The 20,891-nt window shown below is 38.7% G+C and overlaps 1 pseudogene; it reads left to right on the top strand.

Annotated features, from left to right (window-relative positions):
• Positions 1-2,731: 2,731 nt before the first annotated feature.
• On the top strand, positions 2,732-3,605 carry LOC103111352 (small ribosomal subunit protein uS5-like; annotated as a pseudogene).
• The last annotated feature ends 17,286 nt before the right edge of the window (positions 3,606-20,891 follow it).

The raw sequence follows: 20,891 nt of genomic DNA, 5'->3' as shown, positions 1-20,891 counted from the left end.
TCCTCCCAAGGCCTTTTATTTTCTTCACCCCACAGAGTGATGTGATTGGGATAAATAAAGTCAGAGTGGCGAGAAGAATCTGAACAGAGAATTTTGGTCCTGAAAATGTCAGTTTATGGGGTTGTGTCTACAGAAAGAAAAAAAAAAGCAATGGTTGGTCAAAAGCTATTGCTATATAAGCAAAATTCTGAGCAGCTGTGTGTGGCACCCTCCCACTGGCCCTCAGGGTGAAGAAATGGTCTCCATCTATTGATCTTTTCTCAGACTGTAAAGGGTTCTTCAGCTTAAGCTGTCCTATTAATTACCCACATTATCACTGGCCTTATTTTTTATTCCACCACAAAAGACTTTTTTTTTTCTTCTTTCTCAGAGTAATGAACTAATTGAAGCATTTTCCATCATCAAATTAGGTGAATATCAGGAATGATGGAAGGTAAGGTGACAAAGTTGAAGAAGTGACTGCAAGGAAATCCCAATCTTTCTAGTATCAGGGATTCTTTTTTGTCTTTTTAAAATATTTATTTATTTATTCCCTTTTGTTGCCCTTGTTGTTTTATTGTTGTAGTTATTATTATTATTATCAATGTTGTCATTGTTGGAGAGGACAGGGAGAAATGGAGAGAGGAGGGGAATACAGAGAGGGGGAAAGAAAGAGAGACACCTGCAGACCTGTTTCACCGCCTGTGAAGCGACTCCCCTGCAGGTGGGGAGCCAGGGACTGGAACCAGGGTCCTTATGTGGGTCCTTGTGCTTTGTGCCATGTGCACTTAACCTGTTATGCTACCGCCCGACTCTCAGCATCAGGGATTATAAACATTCTATAACAGTTTTTTATGAATTCACAAACTATGTCCCAATCACTACTCAGCTCTGGTTTATGGTGATGGTTGGGGTACAGGGGACATGGTTGAAACCTGAGACTTTAGAGCTTCAGGCATAAAATTCTTTTTTTAAAAAAATTATTATGTTTATTTGTTGGATAGAGACAGCCAGAAATCGAGAGGGAAGTGGGTGATAGAGAGGGAGAAAGACAAAGAGACACCTGCAACTCTGCTTCACCACTTGCAAAGCTTTCCCCTTGCAGATGGAGACTGGGGGCTTGGGCCCAGGTCCTTGTGCATTGTAATATGTGCACTCAACCAGGTGCACCACTGCCCAGCCCCTAAAGGTTTTTTTGCATAACCATTATGCTATCTCCTCCACCCAGCTGCTTCTGTTTAGTTGGGAAAATGAGAGTCTGTGTCCCACTGGGGAACACTTGGAAACACTGAAGAAAATGAATAATAAATAGGTGTTTTACAACAGAAATTCTGTGTCAGTGGAGAGCCCATTTCTTCATTACTTTACAAACTCTTCAAACTGATGTTTATATGATTGGTTTGAGAAAAACAACCTTTTTTTTTTACCCCATTAAGTTTATCTCTCATTAAAGAAGGTGGGCTATTTGCAGGATTTTAATCACATTTGTCTAGCACCATCAAAATCTTAATTGCCTCTGCAGTTTTGCACACATGGTTCTAATCCAGCACATTCTGCCCCCTCCAACCACCCCCAATGATAACCATGTGACTAAGCCTTCTATTTTTTGCACATTTCAGCAAACAGTACAGCTAACTTTGATAGTCTGTTTTCATTAATTCTGGACAGTCATTTGTCCTAACCACATGAGGGTGGTCCAGGCTCTGTAAATTCATTGCGAAGCTGGTGGTCAGGATAGAGGAAATTCTGAATAGTGGATAAAAAGAATGAACATTCTTTACCTTCAGTCACAAACTTTTGCTAGCTTCACAAAGGAAGGCACAGGGCTAGAAGTAGTCCATGAACACAAGAGTTTAGAGGCCTAACTGATCTCTAGGGTAGTCTCAAGTATAATATGTTTGTGAAAAACTCAGAGTTCTATGTCTTGTATCCATGGAAAATATACTGATTTGTATCCTTCAGAGCCTTTACACTGAATCATTTTCCAGGACAAATATGTTCATGAGCAATAGAACTATCTTTTATAGAAACATATTCATATATTATGTTGCTGTGCTTTTAGTGTGTGTGTGAGGGGGGAAAGAGAGAGAATACGTATTTGGTGTGAGAGAGAGAGACACATAGATAGATCAGCAACAAATCTGCAGGTTGCCACAAATGAAATTACATGGGAAGCAGATATATCTCTGGGAGTTTTACAAGCTCACTCATAGGTAAAATTTAAGAAACAAAGAAAGCAAATTATAGTGAAAATTATACTAGCTGTGGTCTACTATAGCAGAGCCAAAAACTCTAAATGGGGGAAGCAGGAAGGGATGAGAGGGTGTTGGGGACCCAGTGTGTGATGGTGCAGGAAGATGTCAGTTAGTGGTAGGAATGGTGTGCAGATACTTAGCATAGGGAGATAAGTAACTGGACTCATGACAACTGTCTTATAAACCATCAGTTCCTCGCCAATCCTCCTCAAACTTTTCCAGAAAATAGAAGAGTGAACACTCCCAAATACATTCTATGAAGCTAACATCACCTTGATCCCCAAAGCAGGAAAGGACCCCACCAAAAAAGAAAACTATAGACCTATATCCCTGATGAATATCTATGCAAAGATCCTCAACAAAATCTTGGCTAATCGAATACAACAATATATTAAGAGAATAATCCACCAAGATCAAGTGGGATTCATCGCTGGGAAACAGGGATGGTTTAATATCCACAAGTCAATAAACGTGCTTCTTCTTCGATATCACACCAAATGGCGGACGATGCCGGTGCTGCAGGAGGGCCGGGAGGTCCCGGGGGCCCCCAGAATGGCGAACCGCAGAGGCTTCCACAGAGGTAATGGATTGCGAGGCCCAGATCACAGCCGGGCGAAGTCGTGGTCTGGCCATGGAGCTCGTGGAGGCAAGGCCGAGGACAAGGAGTGGATTCCGGTCACCAAGCTGGGTCCCCTGGTCAAGGACATGAAGATCAAATGCCTGGAGGAGATCTACCTTTTCTCCTTGCCCATCAAGGAGTCTGAGATAATTGACTTCCTGGGACCATCCCTCAAGGACATGGTGCTAAGATTATGCCTGTGCAGAAGCAGACTTGAGCCGGGCAGCGGCCCAGGTTCAAGGCATTTGTGGCCATTGGGGATTACAATGAGCACGTGGCCTGGGGGTCAAGTGCTCCAAGGAGGTGGCCACTGCCATCTGAGGGACCATCATTCTGGCCAAGGTCTCCATCGTCCCCATGTGCCAGGGCTACTGGGGGAACAAGATCGGCAAGCCTCATACCATGCCCTGCAAGGTCACAGGCCGCTGTGGATCTGTCCTGGTGTACTTCATCCTTACCCCCAAGGGCACTGCCATTGTATCTGCCCCTGACCAGAAGAAGCTGCTGCTGATGGCATTGACGACTGCTACATCTCGGCCAGGGGCTGCATTGCCACTCTGGGCAACTTCACTAAGGCCACCTTTGATGCCATTTCCAAGACCTACAGCTATCTCACCCCCCATCTCTCGAAAGAGACAGTGTTCACCAAGTCTCCTTACCAGGAATTCACCAAACACTGTGAAGACCCACACCAGATATCCGTGCAGAGGACCCAGGCTTCAGCTGTGGCCACTACACAAGATTTTATATAGGAGAAATAAAAGTGATTGCTGGTCAAAAATAAAAAGTCAATAAATGTAATCCACTATATTAACAAAAGGAAAGATAAAAATAATATGATTCTATCAATTGATGCAGAAAAAGCATTTGATAACGTACAACACCCATTTATGATAAAGGCCCTCAAGAAACTAGGAGTGGAAGAAAAATTTCTTAACATAATAAAGGCTATATATGATAAACCCATAGCTAATGTCATAGTCAATGGGGAGAAATTGAAAGCTTTCCCCCTAAAATCAGGAACTACACAGGGTGCCCACTCTCACCATTTTTATTCAGTATAGTCCTAGAAATCCTTGCCATAGCAATCAGACAAGAAAGAGATATCAGAGGTATACAAATTGGAAAGGATGAAGTTAAAACTTACTCTCATTATTTGCAGATGATATGTTATACCTAGAAGACCCCAGAATCTCTGCCAAGAAACTACTGGAAATCATCAATAAATTCAGTAAAGTAGCAGGCTATAAAATTAATACCCATAAATCCATGGTGTTTCTTTATGCAAAAGATAGATCAGAAGAAATGAAACTAAAGGAAGTAATACCATTCACAATTGAACCCAAGAAGTTCAAATATCTTAAGAATAAATCTAACAAAGGATGTAAAGGATCTTTTAAAGGAAAACTAAAAGACACTGTTAAAAGAAATAGAGGCGGAGTCCGGCGGTGGCGCAGTGGGTTAAGAGCACTTGGCACAAAGTGCAAGGACTGGTGGAAGGATCCGAGTTTGAGCCCCTGGCTGCCCACCTGCAGGGACATTGCTTCAAAAGCGGTAAAGTACATCTGCAGGTGTCTGTCTTTCTCTCCCCCTCTCTGTCTTCCCCTACTCTCTCCATTTCTCTCTGTCCTATCCAACAACAAAGACATCAATAACCATAACAATGTTAAACAACAAGGGAAACAAAAGGGAAAATAAATAAATAAATATATATATAATTTTAAATAAATAGAGGATGACACAAAGAAATGGAAGAACATCCACTGTTCATGGATTGTGAGAATAAATATCATTAAAATGGCAATTTTGCCAAAAGCAACCTACAGATTCAATGCAATCCCTATTAAAATCCCAATGATATATTTCAAGGAAATTGAACAGATTATTCAAAAATTTGTGTGGAACACACACACACACACAAAAACCACAAAATAGCAAAAACACTCCTAAGGAAAAAGAAGAAAAATGGAGGCATCACAATACCTGACCTTAGGTTATACTACAAAACAGTAGTAATCAAAACAGTGTGGTACTGGAACAAAAATGGTCATATGGACCAATGGAATAGGATAGAGTCCAGAACTCAACATACATATACAGATACCTTATATATGACAAAGGGGCCAAATCTGTCCACTGGGGAAAAGAAAGTCTCCTTAACAAATGGTGTTGGCAGAATTGGATAGCCACATATAGAAAAATGAAACTAGACCACCAATTAACACCATACACAAAAATTAACTCAAAATGGATCAAAGATCTGCATATCAGACCTGAAAGTATAAAATACATAGAAAAATGTACTGGTGAAACATTTTATGACATTAACACTAAAGACATATTTGGAGACTTCACCCCATGGGCAAAGGAAACAAAAGCAAGATTGAACAAGTGGAACTATATAAAATTAAAAAGCTTTCATACATCAAAAGAAAACTCCATAAAGATAAACAGGAAAGTGGTCTGGGAGGTGGCACAGTGGATAAGGCAGTGGACTCTAAGCATGAGGTCCTGAGTTCAATCCCGGCAGCACATGTACCAGAATGATGTCTGGTTCTTTCTCTCTTTCTCTCTCTCCTATCATTTCTCATGAATAAATAAATAAAATCTTTTAAAAAAAGATAAACAGGAAGCCCAGAAAATGGGAGAACATATTTGCACAACATACTTCAGACAGACACTTGATATCAAACATCTATATAGAACTCATTCGGCTCAACAAAAAAGGAAAAGAACAACCCAATAAAAAAGTGGGCAGAGGACATGCATAGACAGTTCTCCAAAGAAGAGATACGCATGGCCCACAGACATATGCAAAAATGCTCTAATTCACTCATCACCAGAGAAATACAAATTAAAACCACACTGAGATACCACCTTGCACCTGTAAGAATGGCCTTCATCAACAAAACAGGAGAAGATAAATTTTGGAAAGGATGTGGAGAGAAAGAAACTCTAATACACTGCTGGTGGGAATACAAAATGGTACAATCATTACGGAGAACAGTATGGAGAATCCTTAAGCAAATGCAGATGGAAATACTTTACGACCCAGCAATTCCACTCCTAGGCATTTATCCAAAAGAGATAATATCACTAATTCGAAGGGATATATGCATCCCTATATTCATTGCCGCATTATCTACAATAGCAAAAATTTGGAAGCAACCAAAATGGCCCTCCATAGATAATTGGTCAAAAAACTTATGGGACGTATGCTCAATGGAATATTACTCAACAATAAAAAGATGATTTTACATCCTTTGGGATAAAATGGATGAAACTTGAGAACATTATGCTTAGTGAAATAAGCAAGGAGTTAAAGGAAAACTATAGGATGGTCTCATTCATATGTGGAATTTAGAGAATTGAACACACATACATAAAATAAACAACCAGACACAACACAACCCATATTTTAAATGGGAAAACTATTGTGGTTACCTAGGGGGGAGGGCACAGACTTTCACTATTTAGTGAAAATTAATTAATTAATTAATTAAGACTTATCACTATTTAGTCCTATCAATAGCAATATGACATGTAGGAGGGGTGGATAGATTTAATATCTCAAGTTCCCCAAGTGCCTAGACTATAGCCCTAGCACAAATAGTTGTAGAGAAGATGGTTGGCCCATGTCTACAACTTCAGGGGAACTGTGGTGGATTACAGTAGGGAGAGTGAAGATTCAGAACTCTGGTGGTGGGAATGGTGAGGATTCAAACTCCTGTCGACATGTAATTCTGTAATTTAAAAATATAAAAATTAAAATAAAATACCATCAGTTCCTCCATTTACAAAGTAATTTAAAAGAAGGATTAAGAACTAAAAAATAATGACAGTAGATTTTTGATGATTAAAAACAGATACATTTCATAGATGAAATAAAAATTTTAGTCACTGTACAGGGTTGGCACATTCTCTTATAAAGGGTAGAGAGGAGATATTTGGACTTGGTAGCACTATGTTCTCTATCTCAACTTAGTCAACTTTGAAGTTTCAAGTAGCCATAGACAATGAATAAATGAAATAGGTGACTGGATAGAGCCCTCTACTAGTAGTTGGCAAACCTATGATGAAAGATAAGGGGCCAGGTGTGGGCATATCTGGCTGAGGGCACATGCTGCTAAATGCAGGGACCCAGGTCGCTGGTTCCCATCTACTGGGGGAAAGCTTTGCAAGTGCTGAAGCAGTGCTGCAGGTGGCTTTCTTTCTGTCCCTCTCTATCTCCCCCTTCCCTCACAATTTCTGTCTCTATCCAATGAATACACTAACAAGTAAACATTTACTTAAAAGATATAAAATAATAACAACTATTTCACAAATTCAATGCACATTTTATTCAAAAGAAAAAGGTGACTTGGGATATATTTTCATCATCCCATTTCCAGTGTTAATGGACCATAGTATTGTGTTAAGTCAGGAAATTTTATTTTATTTTATTTTATTTTATTTTATTTTTTGAAATGGGAAATTCTGAGACTTGGTTGTTTTTCCTAGCATCTCACTAGTTAACAAATTTTTATCTTGAATGTGTTTAAAGAAAGGAGGACACTTTGTACTTCCAGAGAACAAGAGATAAATGGATTTTATACCATGTCTTAGAAACTTAGAACAAATACATGGTGGCCAAATGGAAAGTCTTTTTTCCAGAAACATTATAGCCTAGAGGTTATTAGATAGTCAACTAACAGGACTCATGGTCTCTTTTCTCTGAGACAGAAGAGAGAAAGGAGAGATATCTCTGTTCATGAGGCCCAGGTGGTCTGAATCTGGGTCCTGGTACATGGTGATGTATGAGGTCTACTAGGTGAGCTACCATGTGGTCCCTCACACTAGAAATCTTTAACTTTCAAGGAATTCTTTTTATGTATGTCCTTGAAGTCAGTGAGATTCTTTTTTAAATTATATTTATGATTGGATAGAGACAGAAATTAAGAAGGGTGAGGGAAATAGGGAAAGAGACAGAGAGAGAGATACACTTCATCTGTACTTCACCACTTGTGAAGCTCTCTCCCTGCAGGTGAGGACCAGGAGCTTGGACTGGCCCTTGCACATTGTAATGTGTGCACCACTGCCTGGTCCTGCACTCAGTAAAATTCTGGTTAAGATATCAAACTATAAGAGCCCAGTTTGCAAGTGGATAAAATAATGAGTGGGAAAGTTGAGAGAATTTCTCTTTTGGAAATTGCAATAAATAGTGTTCTGACCAAACCATTTCAAGCACCATCCACCTGGCCTTGGATTTTCCCTTAGCAGAGATGTGAAAATAGAATGACTGCAATGTCAGATAGGTTAAATTTAAATCACTGCATGGCAAAGATAATCCCTAAAGAACAAAACGTTTCTAAGCTCTAGCCATTGGTTTATTTACTTAAAACAGAACCAATATTGGAGGAAGAAAAATTCCTGCACAAGAAAAGAATCTGACAAATCTCTCAGAGGTCATTTCAATAGGATTTCTAGACCCTGATAGTTTGAAGGGTCCCAGTGTATCAAAAGTGACATTTCAAAGACAAGTTTTATTTTAGTCATAGCAATGACTCATTGTGAGAACAAGTGAAACAATAGCAGCCCAAGGACCTGACAGTTATCATAGCAAGGAAGGGGAATTTGACAAACGGAACCCTTTCATGATAATCTCAACAATGTAATCTGTGAATGTGTGTGAAACTCCACCTCAGAGACCATGTGCCAAGTGCAGGATAGCCCAGAGGACACACTGACTCCAGAACTCTGTAAGTCACACACAGTTTTTTTTCCACAATCCCCCCTCCCACTCACCCCCAATCTTTAGATGAGCTGGGAAATAACTTTTCAAACTACGTTTTGGAAAAACTTACTTAAACTTCAGAAATAGAAACAAATGCAAGAAATAAGCCTATGTTGTCAGAAACTATTTGGAATGTTGTACAGATTCTTCTATTAATTCAAACTTGTTGCCTTACTAGTTATCCAAGTTTTTTTCCTATTATTAGAATCTCATTTTTTTTTTCCAGACAAACTTAATATATGCAGACAAGTGCACAAACCATAAAGATTTGGCTTCATGGATTTCCTAAAACAAAGTGAAGACATAAAATTAGTCAGTCTGGAGATTATAAAACATTACTAGCAGCCTAGAAATGGCTCTTCAGCTTTCTCTCTGAATCAGACCATAGATTTCTCTGTATTAAGGTGCTTAGTCATGTGCAATCCTTCCAAAGGCCATTGGCAATTTTTGGAGACACTGAGTGTCACAACTGGGCAGAGAGAACTATTGACATCTAGTGCTCCCAGGGGTGCCCTCCAGATATGTAGTACAATCCCCTACAACAGAGAATCACTACAACCTACTTACGGAAAAAAAAAAACAAAAAAACAAAAAAGCAACCTCGCTTCACAAAGGAAGCATAAAATAAGTTTCTCAATCTTAGCTTCAATGATATATTTTTCTTTTAAATTTTCTTTATTTCCTTTTAATTTTTTTATTTTCCTTTTTTTTGCCCTTTTTATTGTTGTTGTAGTTATTACTGTTGTTATTGATGTCGTTGTTTGATAGGACAGAAAGAAATGGAGAGAGGAGGGTAAGACAAAGAGGGAGAGAGAAAGATAAACATCTGCAGACTTGCTTTGACACCTGTGAAGCAACTCCCCTGCAGGTGGGAAGCCCGGGGCTCCAGCAGGGATCCTTATGCTGGTCCTTGCACTTCGTGCCATGTGTGCCTAACCTACTGTGCTACTGTCCAACTCCTAGCTTCAATGATATTTTTGGTGATTGAATGATCTGTGATAGGGGGCCATTTTTTATATACTGTAGGATATTTAAGAGCACCCCTGGCCTCTGCCCAGTAAATGCCAGCATTACAGATTTTTAAATTGATTTAATAATGATCGACAAGACCATAGGACAAGAAGGGTACAATTCGCAGCACCAGAGTTCCACATCCCATCCCCTCCATTGAAAGCTTCCCTATTCATTATCCCTCTGGGAGCATGGACTCAGGATCATTATGGGGTGCCCAAGGTGGAAGGTCTAGCTTCTGTAACTGCTTCTCTGCTGGACATGGGCATTGGCAGGTTAACCCATATTTCTAGCCTGTTTCTATCTTTCACTAGTGAGGCAGGGCTCTGGAGGGGTTAGATTCCAGGACACATTGGTGAGGTCATCTGCCTGGAAAATTGATGAGAATTACAGTTAATGGTATTTATATACTTTCCCCATATTTGGGAACTACTCTCTTCCCTGATGCAGTTTTCTAGTCCTATAGTCTAGATACCATATACTATAGGTTTAGATACCTATAGTCTAGTCTGATACCATCTCCCTAGACAATACTTTTGGCCCACCTGCATGTTATCTATTGGGCTCAGGGAAAAATCAGAAAAGTCATGGGCTCCTTGGAATATGCCTAAAATAGACCTACTAGCTTTTTCCAAAATGGAGACCCCAAATCTCATCTGCTATATTTTTGCCTTTAGGTTCCTGATTGATTACTAAACAATTTATTCTGCTTCATATCTTAATGCTTTTTCAGCCATCAAGTTGCAGATGCTACCATGATGCAATACAATTTTCTGCCCAAAGTTTCACTACCAAAAATCCCTCCAGATATTGTCAAATTTCCTCTGAGTGGTGAAGGAAAAACATTCAATAGTTGAGGATCACTAACCTAGTGTATAGGACACATTTATTTAAAGCAAATATTTCAGTATTCTTTGGGTAATATACAATATAGTTTAATACAATTGCCAAATTTTGAAAGCAAGCAGAGAGAATATCTTTGGTACTTGTTCTTTCGAAGACACAAAGCAGATTTAGGAACTGGAGAAAATAAACCAATCAATGAAATTATCATGTGGAGATCAGGTTCAGACCAGCTATAGCCTGACTTTATGGCTGTGTTTTCTCACATAAAAGTTTGGAATGTTTAAAGGTCAGCTTTTGGAGATAAACTTGTCAATTCATAGCCTCTGGTTTGGCTTGGACACAGGTTTAGTCTGGGATCACTGGAAGACTGATAGCTGAGGATGTTTTCCTTTTGCTTAGTGTTTTGATAGATAGCATTTCTATTATGCTTAAATATTCCACCCCAGGATCATGGCTCTCAGCACTGGGAAGAGTCAACTTGTTCGATCAAGAAGGAAATAGCTAAAATTTGTTAAATCCTTACTATCTCCCTGGCACAGCCCTAATCATTTTATATGCTTACTTAACCCTCACAATGATCTAGTGGGATATGTGCTAACTGCATTAAAATAATCTGTTTAAGGTTAAATGTCTAATGTGTGGTACAACTGAGGTTTGAGCCCAAATATGGAGGATTACAGAAAGATACTGATTATTTCTCACTGAACTTTGGTGACTCTGTGATTCATTTTGATATACAGAAGTGAAGCAGGTATTAGGAGATGTGTAGTTTCCACTGCTGCTTCTCTGTTTTTTAAATATTTATTTATTTGTTATTTTTCTTTTCTTTTTTTTTCCTCTGATAGAAACAGGGAGAAAATTTTATTTATAGAAAGGAAACACTAACAAAAACCATAGGATAAGAGGGGTACAACTCCACACAATTCCCACCACCAGAACTCCATATCCCATCCTCTCCCCTGATAGCTTTCCTAATCTATATCCCTCTGGGAGTATGGACCCAGGGTCATTATGGGGTGCAGAAGGTGGAAGGTCTGGCTTCTGTAATTGTTTCCTTGCTAAACATGGGCATTGGCAGGTTGATCCATACTCCCAGCCTGTCGAAACAGAGAGAAATTGAGATGGAAGGGAGAGAGAGAAAGTAGGGGAGGAAGAGAAAGAGACCCAGTGCACTGCTTTACAGCTTGTGAAGCTTCCCGCTTACAGTGGGGACTGGGGGCTTGAACCTAGGTCCTTGTGCATGGTAAAGTGTGCACTCTATCAGATGTGCCACTGCTTGGCCTCTGCTCCTTCTCTTGGAATGTCTCCTCCTCATATTCATGATAGCAGAAAGCCATGTCGGTAGTCTTATTATCCTGAGGCTTCTATACTGTGATGTACACTAAACTAGCCACTTGGGGAAAGGGAGGAGTAGAAAGAGAGAAACAGGGAGTCAGGTGGTAGCGCAGCGGGTTAAACGCATGTGGCACGAAGTGCAAGGACAGGCATAAGAATCCCGGTTCAAGCCCCCAGCTTCCCACCTGCAGGGGAGTCACTTCACAGTTGGTGAAGCAGGTCTGCAGGTGTCTATCTTTCTCTCCCCCTCTGTCTTCCCTGTCTCTCTCCATTTCTTTCTGTCCTATCTAACAATGACATCAATAACAACAACAATAATAACCATAGCAACAATAAAAACAACAAGGCCAACAAAAGGGAAAATAAATAAATTTTTTAAAAAAGAAAGAAAGAGAGAGAGAGAGAAACAGACAAACAAAAGAAGCAATAAGGTTCCCGAAATATGAATAAAGCCTTTTTTGGACTTTGCAGTGAAGCCTGGTGTCTTGTTAAATCAGAGACACCATTCTGCTAAGGCCTACCTGCATGCCTCATCCACAGAATTGAAAGGAAATAGAATGGCTGCTGTTTTAAGTCATAAGTTCTTAGACAGACCGTTGTACACTAAGAGACAAGAAAAACACCAGGTTGACTTGATTCCAACAACTGATTGGCTATGGGGAGAAAAGCAGAGGTCAAGAGAACCAATTTTATTCTAATGTCACCTACCTGTGAGGGTTAAGTCTGTGTTCTCTCTCCAGGCCTTCAAATTCTGTTGCTTTGGTTAGATTAACTTCTACTTTAAATATGAGATTCAGTGATTAAATGTGTTCATTCTTAAAGCTATTGTTTATGAACTGCTGTCAATACATTAGGTCAATTTCTCTGATTTACCTAACTTAGCTCAGGGAGACTTGACAAAACTGTGTGTGTGTGTGTGTGTGTATATATATTAAAAGCTCGTTTGGGGTCAGGTGGTGGCACACTGGGTTAAATGTACATAGTATGAAGTGCAAGGACCCACACAAAGATCCAGGTTCGAGCCTCTGGCTACCCTACCCCACTTGCAGGGGGGATGCTTCACAGGCAGCAAAGCAGGTCTGCAGTGTCTCTCTTTTTATCTCTTTCTCTCTATCTCTCTCACCCTCCTCTCTCAATTTCTCTTGGTCCTATTCAATAAAATGGACAAAAATGACTGCCAGGAGCAGTGGATTCATAGTGCTGGCACCGATATTTTGCTTACAGTGATAACCCTGTAAGCAAAAAAAAAAAAAAAAAAAAAAACCTTGTCTGTTTTGGTGGATCACTTCAGAATCCAGAAATTCCTACTGGTAGTGGAAAGACAGAGGCTATCTACCTCTAACCAGACAATTAAAGTCACTTCATAAGCTCAGGAAAAGATGTTTTATGTTATAGGTAGAACACTTGTGAGGTAGAACACTTGTGAGTCTCTGCATTTAATCCCAGCACTAAATGAGAGTGCCAAGGACATCACAAAAGGAAATTCATAGATGGTGGAGTTTCAGTGTATTTTTCCCTCTCTCAACCTCTAAAAAATGGAATACGAATCGGGCTGATCAGGAAGTAGAGGCCTTAAGATTTAGCAAGACATATAAAAAGAAAATTAGCAAAAAATGTATGCAAATTCACCTTTAGGAATATAACCTTTGGAAAAGCAACACTACCATGAAAATGATCTATGAAGGGTCAGGGAGATAGCTAAGTGGTTATGCAACACAATTTCATGCCTGAGATTCTGAGGTCTCAGGTTCAGCTGTTAGTACCACCATAAGCTTAAAATGAGCAGTGCACTGGCAAAATTATATGTTTTGATTCAAACAATAAAAATGATGTATGAATCCACTTAAATAACTAATAGTTAATGTGTTTGTCTCATTATCTTCCTCTTATGATAAGTGATACTGGTCTATTAATGCCAATGATAGAAAACTTAAAGATAAGTCTGAGTTATTTTTTTTTAAAGTGACTAATTTTTTTTTTTTTAGAATTAAGCATTAATTCACACCAGTAGTAAGAATATGGCTAAAATAGTGAAGGTGATAGATAAACAACCAAAATTTGGAAAACATGAGGAAAAAAAAAAAAAGATGAATTGCCACAGAAGGCTTCTTTCTATTTCTTTTTGATCTGGTTATTCACACCCAGGGCTGATCTTTGTGAATGATCACACAGAGAACCACTGAATATTGATATACACATCAATATTCACTATAACAGTAACACCTGCATTGCAGGATTTGGCTCAAGAAAAAAAAATATCCAAAAGTGCCAGAGAGAAAGGTACAGAGAACTCGAGGACTATCAGAAGCTCAAGCTGGAAAGCAGTAGACTCAGCTAAGAGTGTTCTGTTTCATTTCAAAAGCATGAATAGAAGGCGGGAGTTCTGGCTTCCCTGCTGGACATCAGTATTGGCAGGTTGATCTATACTCCCAGCCCGTTTCTATCTTTCCCTAGTGGGGTAGAGCTCCGGGTTCCAGGACACAATGGTGAAGTTGTCTGCCCATGCTGTTCAGGATGGAATTATAGTAGCATTTGCAACTTGGTGGCTGAAATGCAGTAAGGCATAAAGCAGGGCAAAGTGTTTGAGGAACAGGAACCAGAAAGTAGGAATAGAAGAGATGAGATTAAGGATCCTGGGGTGGAAAGAGGCTAGGAAGTCTATTTGAGGTATGTTCCAAGGGGTCCATGACTTTAGTAATTTTTGCCTAACTTTGATATCTAACATGCAGGTGTACTAAAAACATTGTCTGGAAAGATGGTATCAGAGATGAGAATAGAACTAGAAAGCTGGGGGGGGTGGTAGCGCAGTGGGTTAAGTGCACATGTCGCAAAGCACAAGGACTGGCGTAAGGATCCCAGTTTGAGCCCCCTTACCCAGTCACTTCACAGGTGGTGAAGCAGGTCTGCAGGCGTCTTTCTCTCCCCCTCTCTGTCTTCCTGTCATCTCTTGATTTCGCTCTGTCCTATCCAACAATGACGTCAGCAATGACAACAATAATAATAACAACAACAAGGAAAATAAAAATGGGAAAAAAATGGCCTCCAGGAGTAGTGGATTCTTAGTGCAGGTACCAAGCCCCAGTAATAACCCTGGAGGGAAAACAAAACAAAACAAAACAAAACAAAACTAGGAAGCTGGATTAGCGCAGAGAATAGCTCCTAAACTTGAAGTATATAAATACAACTGACTGTTCACCTCATCAGACCCAAGGCACATATATATTCACATTTAACACAGGAACCTGTGTAACCTCTGAGTACCTGTCAGTTTGAGCTTTCAGTTCATCGTCACAACTGGGAACATTCTAGGATGCACTCATTTCAAGACCAGTCTTTCTGAAGTGGTAGAGTAGGATAACCCAGCCTCCTTTCAGAGTGGGGCAGTACTTACCATTGTTACTTTCTAGTGAGGATAAGGTCTTTGAGAGGCCTTGAGAGGCCCATAAGAGGTCTTATGATGACATTCCTGATGGAAGTAACTAGTGATAGTGGAGAGAGGCATCTACTAGGAGCCTTGACTCATATTGTCTGGGGAAATGCAAGGATTCCCTGACTAGGGCTTAAGATAATGACCAAAACACATAAATAACTTTGGTCCATACACCCAGAGGGAGATAAAGGTTAGGGGAAGATCCAGAAAGAGAAGAGGATAAAAGAAGAACACTTGGAAGTAGTAATAGGGGTAGATGTGATTAGAAAGAAAGAGAAGGCAGGACTATAGAAAAAAAGTGGGTAAATCTATATATAAAGATAGACAGTCATAGAAATAATAGCCCACATCTGGGACCTTGGGAAAACTACTGCAGTTTCCAGTGGAGGGAATGTGGACACAGAACTCTGGTAGTGGGAATGGTATGGAATTATACCCTTGTTATCCTATAATTTTGTAAATCAGTATTAAATCACTAATACAAATCAACAAAGAAAAAAGAAAACCGTGAATAATAATTAACATGACAGGTACTAGCTGAATGGATAGAAGTTATGGAGAAATGTTGAAACAGAAGTCTATTTGCAGGCTTGTGGGTATTGTGTTGCTGTCTAGGACTGATTTGTAGACACTACTGCAAAAACCTTTCCTTCACTCTTTGGCACACTTATTCTGGATACTAAATTGCTACCTTGTAATTGGATGGTGATTCACATTTGCCACATTTGTAGTAGAAAAACCTTAGAAGTAAATCTGTAGATATATGTGCTAAGTTGTCTAACAGTTGTTACCCTCCACGGTAGAAATTAATGGGACATTAATTTCTTAATATCTGAAGTTTTACAAAGAGCATGAATTATGCATCTAAAGGGAAAAAGTTGAAATTAAACAATAAATATCAGGGTATGTACATATGTGCATCAGCACACAAATTATATTGGTTTTATTTCTTTAGAGAACTATGACTAATAATTTAACTAATAAATATAAAAGAAGCAAACAGATTCTAAACTCCTCACTGCTTGTGTTCATCATAATAACATTCCCAAGTTAGATATTATCAGTAATATTATTCCCTATTCTGGGTGAGGAAGTTGAGACTTACAAAAGTAAAGAATTCCCCCCTCCCATTCCAGAAAAATGAGTTATTCATAACACAGAACCCTCTCATAGTCACTTCTGCTTATGCAGAACTTATAAAAAGGAATTAAATACACTACAGTTAGAATTCAATTCCAGAGAGCTCTGGGAACACCAGAGGTATTAAAAATGAACCTCCTTGGATGGCGCTTGAAGAAATCATGTTAGGTGAAATAAGTCAGAAACAGAAGGATGAATGTGGGATGATCTCATTTACAGGCAGAAGTTGAAAAACAAGATCAGAAGAGAAAACACTAAGCAAAACCTGGAGTGGAATTTATGTACTGCACCAAAGTAAAAGACTCTGGGGTGGATTGAGGGAAGAATACAGGTCCTGGAAAAGGATGACAGAGGACCTAGTGGGGGTTGTATTGTTATGTGGAAAACTCAGCAATGTTATACATGCACTAAATATTGTATTTACTGTCAAATGTAAAACATTAATCCCCAATAAAGGGATAAATAATGAAAAAAAGAAAGAAAAAAATCTCAATAAAAACACAAAATACTAAAAAAAAAAAAAACCTCATGTCAGCTACTAAGTTGCCTGTACATGTCCCTGAGCTCTTTCCACCAAGGATATAGGCAGGCATGGCCTTATGTTTCTCCTCTTTCTGGACAGAACCTGGCTCTTGGTTGTTCTTTGTGCAGTAGCTGCCAAGTTATATTGGAGTCTCTGATAAATTAACTAGTTATGTGGACTAGTTATTAACTAGTTATGTGGACTAACTAGTTATCTCTTAAGTGGACAACTTAAGAGATAGAATGATAATATAGACAAGTTTTGTGTTTTATATACATCCACATGCATATAGGATATGTCAGTTAATATCTCTATAAGGTAAATGGAAAAGGGCAACCAGTTTTTAGTGCAAAGACTTCTGAGAGGCTTAATTTCTAACCCTTGCTAAATCTACTTGTTTGTGATCACACTGTTTTCCATTAGTCACTGAATATAATCTATGTTATATAAAGGAACCACTTGTAGATACTGTCCAACTACTCAGTCAGATTCATCAATATGCTTTTCTGGAGCTGATCATTCAGTTATATTTGCTTTCTCCATCCTTAGCTTATCATGACTTAGAGATTTGATGATGGAGGAAGAAAGACCCATTATTTTATGTTGATATAGGCCTTACTCTGGAGTTCAGCATCTATTTCAAGGTATCTTTCCCCCGTCATCTTTCAAATTTAAAGGTTACTTCATAGGTTGCAACCGCCTTTGAACAAGTGACTGTTTGGAATTCACAAGACAGAACAGTTAAGGTTAAGACTATTTCCTTCAACATAATGATGAGTGATCCTAAGATTCAAAAATACAAAGTGATTTATACAAAATGTTATAGCTAAGGAGTATCAGAGTGATGTTAAATAATAATATATATATTCCAACCTATATCTATGATCTGGACATATATATATATTTTTTTTTCAACCTATATCTGTGACCTGGAGAGAACTATAGCAGTTTCCTCTGGTGGGGGATGGGGGCACAGAACTCTAGTGGTGGAAATGGTATGGGATTATACCCCTATTATCTTATAATTTTTGTAAATAACTATTAAATATCCAATAAAAATAAAATTTAAAAATATTATATGCCCAAAGGTTCTCTTTGATACCACATTGCATCATTTGTCCAACTGACAAATGCTTTTTAAAAATAAATATTAAACACATATAGCAGTCATGAACAAAACAGGGTTGTCACTAGAGCTCAGTGTCTGCATGACTCCACCACTCCCAGTAACTCTTTTTCTTCTTTTCTGATAGAGACAGGAGAAACAGAGTGGGAAGGTGAAGAGAGAGAAAGAGAGATACCTGGAGCATTGCTCCACCACGTGCAATTCTTCCCCTCTGCAGATGGGGACTGGGAGCTTGAACCCAGGTCCTCGTGCATGGTAATGTGTATACTCTACCATGGTAATAGTCTGCTCTAATGGAGTTTATCATTTATTGAAGTATTTTTCTGAAACAAGTTACAACAGTGGTCCTCAAGCAGGGTAGTTTGTTCTTCACAGCACATTTGGAGTACTTGGAGATAGAAGATTGTTGCACTGGCATCTAGTGGATAGAGGCCAAAGATATTGCCAGACATACACAGTCCAGAGGATATCCATAGTTAGCTATCTCAAAATGTCAACATTCATGAAGTTGGGAAAAGTAGATGAACTTTTTTTTTTAACTTATGTATAGAGAATAGGATATAAAGTTCATTTAATATAAAGAACCCATAATATACACACGACAGTGTTACTATCAAATAGGAGTGAGTGAGAGATAGCTCTAAAAGGAACTAGTCAAAACTTAAAGTCAAATGATGTTAGGATATATGTTATATTAAAAATCAGTAACATATTACCTATGAATAACAGTATTTTCATGTTACTGAATCTCTAATTTCCCAGCAATATGATTACAAGAAAAATGAGAACCATGTGCTCATATAAGTAAAGATATTCTCTATCCATAAAGTTGGGATACTGCCATTAAAAATTCTAGTCTTTGACATCAGTTTGAATTTCTAATTTCTGCAAAACCAAGGAATTCTCGTAGGTAAAAATAATGCTTTAGGCTCTTTGCCCAAGCATAGATAGGAAAGTGGAAGTGAGCTCACTGCCCTAAGTCTTGCACTTGTGACCCTCAGGTTTCCTGAGGATGATCTGGTTGTTACCAGGCCCTGGTGTGATAACTTTCTGAGACCATGACAGATAAGAAATGTCCAACCCAGCTGAGTCTCCTCACTCACCATTCACTTTTTATTTTCACTGTAACATATCAGACTTTTTCTTAAATACAAAATTTGAAATGCTAATGAACTCATGGAATGAAGTAGCAGGCAATTTAGTAAGAATAAATTAACTGGGGATAAGTTTTAATATTATACTTATATCCACAAACATGTACAACCTTGGGAAAGTTATTTCCCCTCTTGAGTCCTCAATCTCCTCCTATGTAAAATGAGAAGGGTGGATTCAGTGATGTATGTGAAGTTCTATGAATCACAACTAGACAGAATAAACTACATTCACAGTATGAAGTGTCAGTGTGCTTTCTTCTCCTCTTGCCCTATTTCCTGATTAAATTTAGAGATATTGCTCTTAATAAAGTGACTGAGATTTCATTTGTCTCTGAAAAAAGCAGGTTGACTATACTGCATTACAAGAACTCTTATCTTTTTTTGAGCTCTTATCTTTGAGCCAAGTGTTTGTATCCAAATCAACACAAATAGACCAGGGAGATAATACCAGTGTTAGGATAGCAAACTTTCAAACCTGAAGAACTGGAGGTCCCAGCTCTGTTTCACTGTACCACCAAAAGTCAGAGATGAACAGTGTGCTGGTTCTCCTAAAAAATATTCAACACAGAGGGAGTCGGGCGGTAGCACAGCGGGTTAAGCGCACGTGGCGCAAAGCACAAGGACCAGTGTAAGGATCCCGGTTCGAGCCCCCAGCTCCCCACCTACAGGGAAGTCACAAGCGGTAAAGCAGATCTGTAGGTGTCTCTCTTTCTCTCCCCCTCTCTGTCTTCCCCTCCTCTCTCCATTTCTCTCTGTCCTATCCAACAACGTCAACAACAATAATAATAACTACAACAATTAAACAAACAACAACAAGGGCAGCAAAAGGGAATAAATAAATAAAATATTTTTTAAAAAGAACAAAGATAGCAAATATATATATACATATATATATTCAACACAAATATACAAATAAAACAGCTTGGAGCTTACAGGACAAGGGTAGAAGTTATGTCCCTCTATCTTTATTTGTCTGCTCATAATCAATGCTGTTCTCTGTTATATGTAATAACCTATTAAAATTACATTGAAAGAGCTATGCAATCCTTTTACAATGACGAGAAAAATCTCAGTGGATATATGTCTACCTATTGTAGAGAGGGTAAGACTGCAGTTAAACATGCAAGTCTACTCAGGTTCTATGTAGAATCTTTACTTTCTTATGGTTTTTGTATTATGAACTGATTGTTGGGTATATGTGTATTTGGCATGAACTTTAAATCAAAACCAGCAACTTTTCTATTCATAGAGTTCTAATCCAAGGCGGTTTTCTGGATATACTCAGTTCTCTTAACTCATTCTAATTTCTAGGGGATTCCAAAAAATGAAGGCCACCCCCCAAAAAAACCAAAAGATACACCACTCTTTCCTATAGACGATTGGGGGTTTAAAGAAATGTTTTTGTCAGTTATGACCTCTCTGGGCCCTGATGCTCTACAACTAGGTGAATTAAGTAGGATCCATGAAAGACATTTACTTTCCGGGTGTAGGATTTGTTACCCTCTACTGGTTTCTAAATCTTTGGTTTTCCAAACCTCTTTTTTTTTTTGTCTGGGAAGTTCCCCGAAAATTTTTTTCAGAGAACAAAGCATACTGTTCATTCAGACAGTGCTTTCTATCTGCCTTTAGAACAAATCAGAAATGAGATAATTCTTTTTTTTCTTATTGAGGGGATTAATGGTTTACAGTGGACAGTAAAA

The sequence above is a fragment of the Erinaceus europaeus genome, chromosome 12, assembly GCF_950295315.1.
Source record: "Erinaceus europaeus chromosome 12, mEriEur2.1, whole genome shotgun sequence".
NCBI lineage: Eukaryota > Metazoa > Chordata > Mammalia > Eulipotyphla > Erinaceidae > Erinaceus > Erinaceus europaeus.
This window is presented reverse-complemented; position numbering and strand designations above follow the sequence as displayed.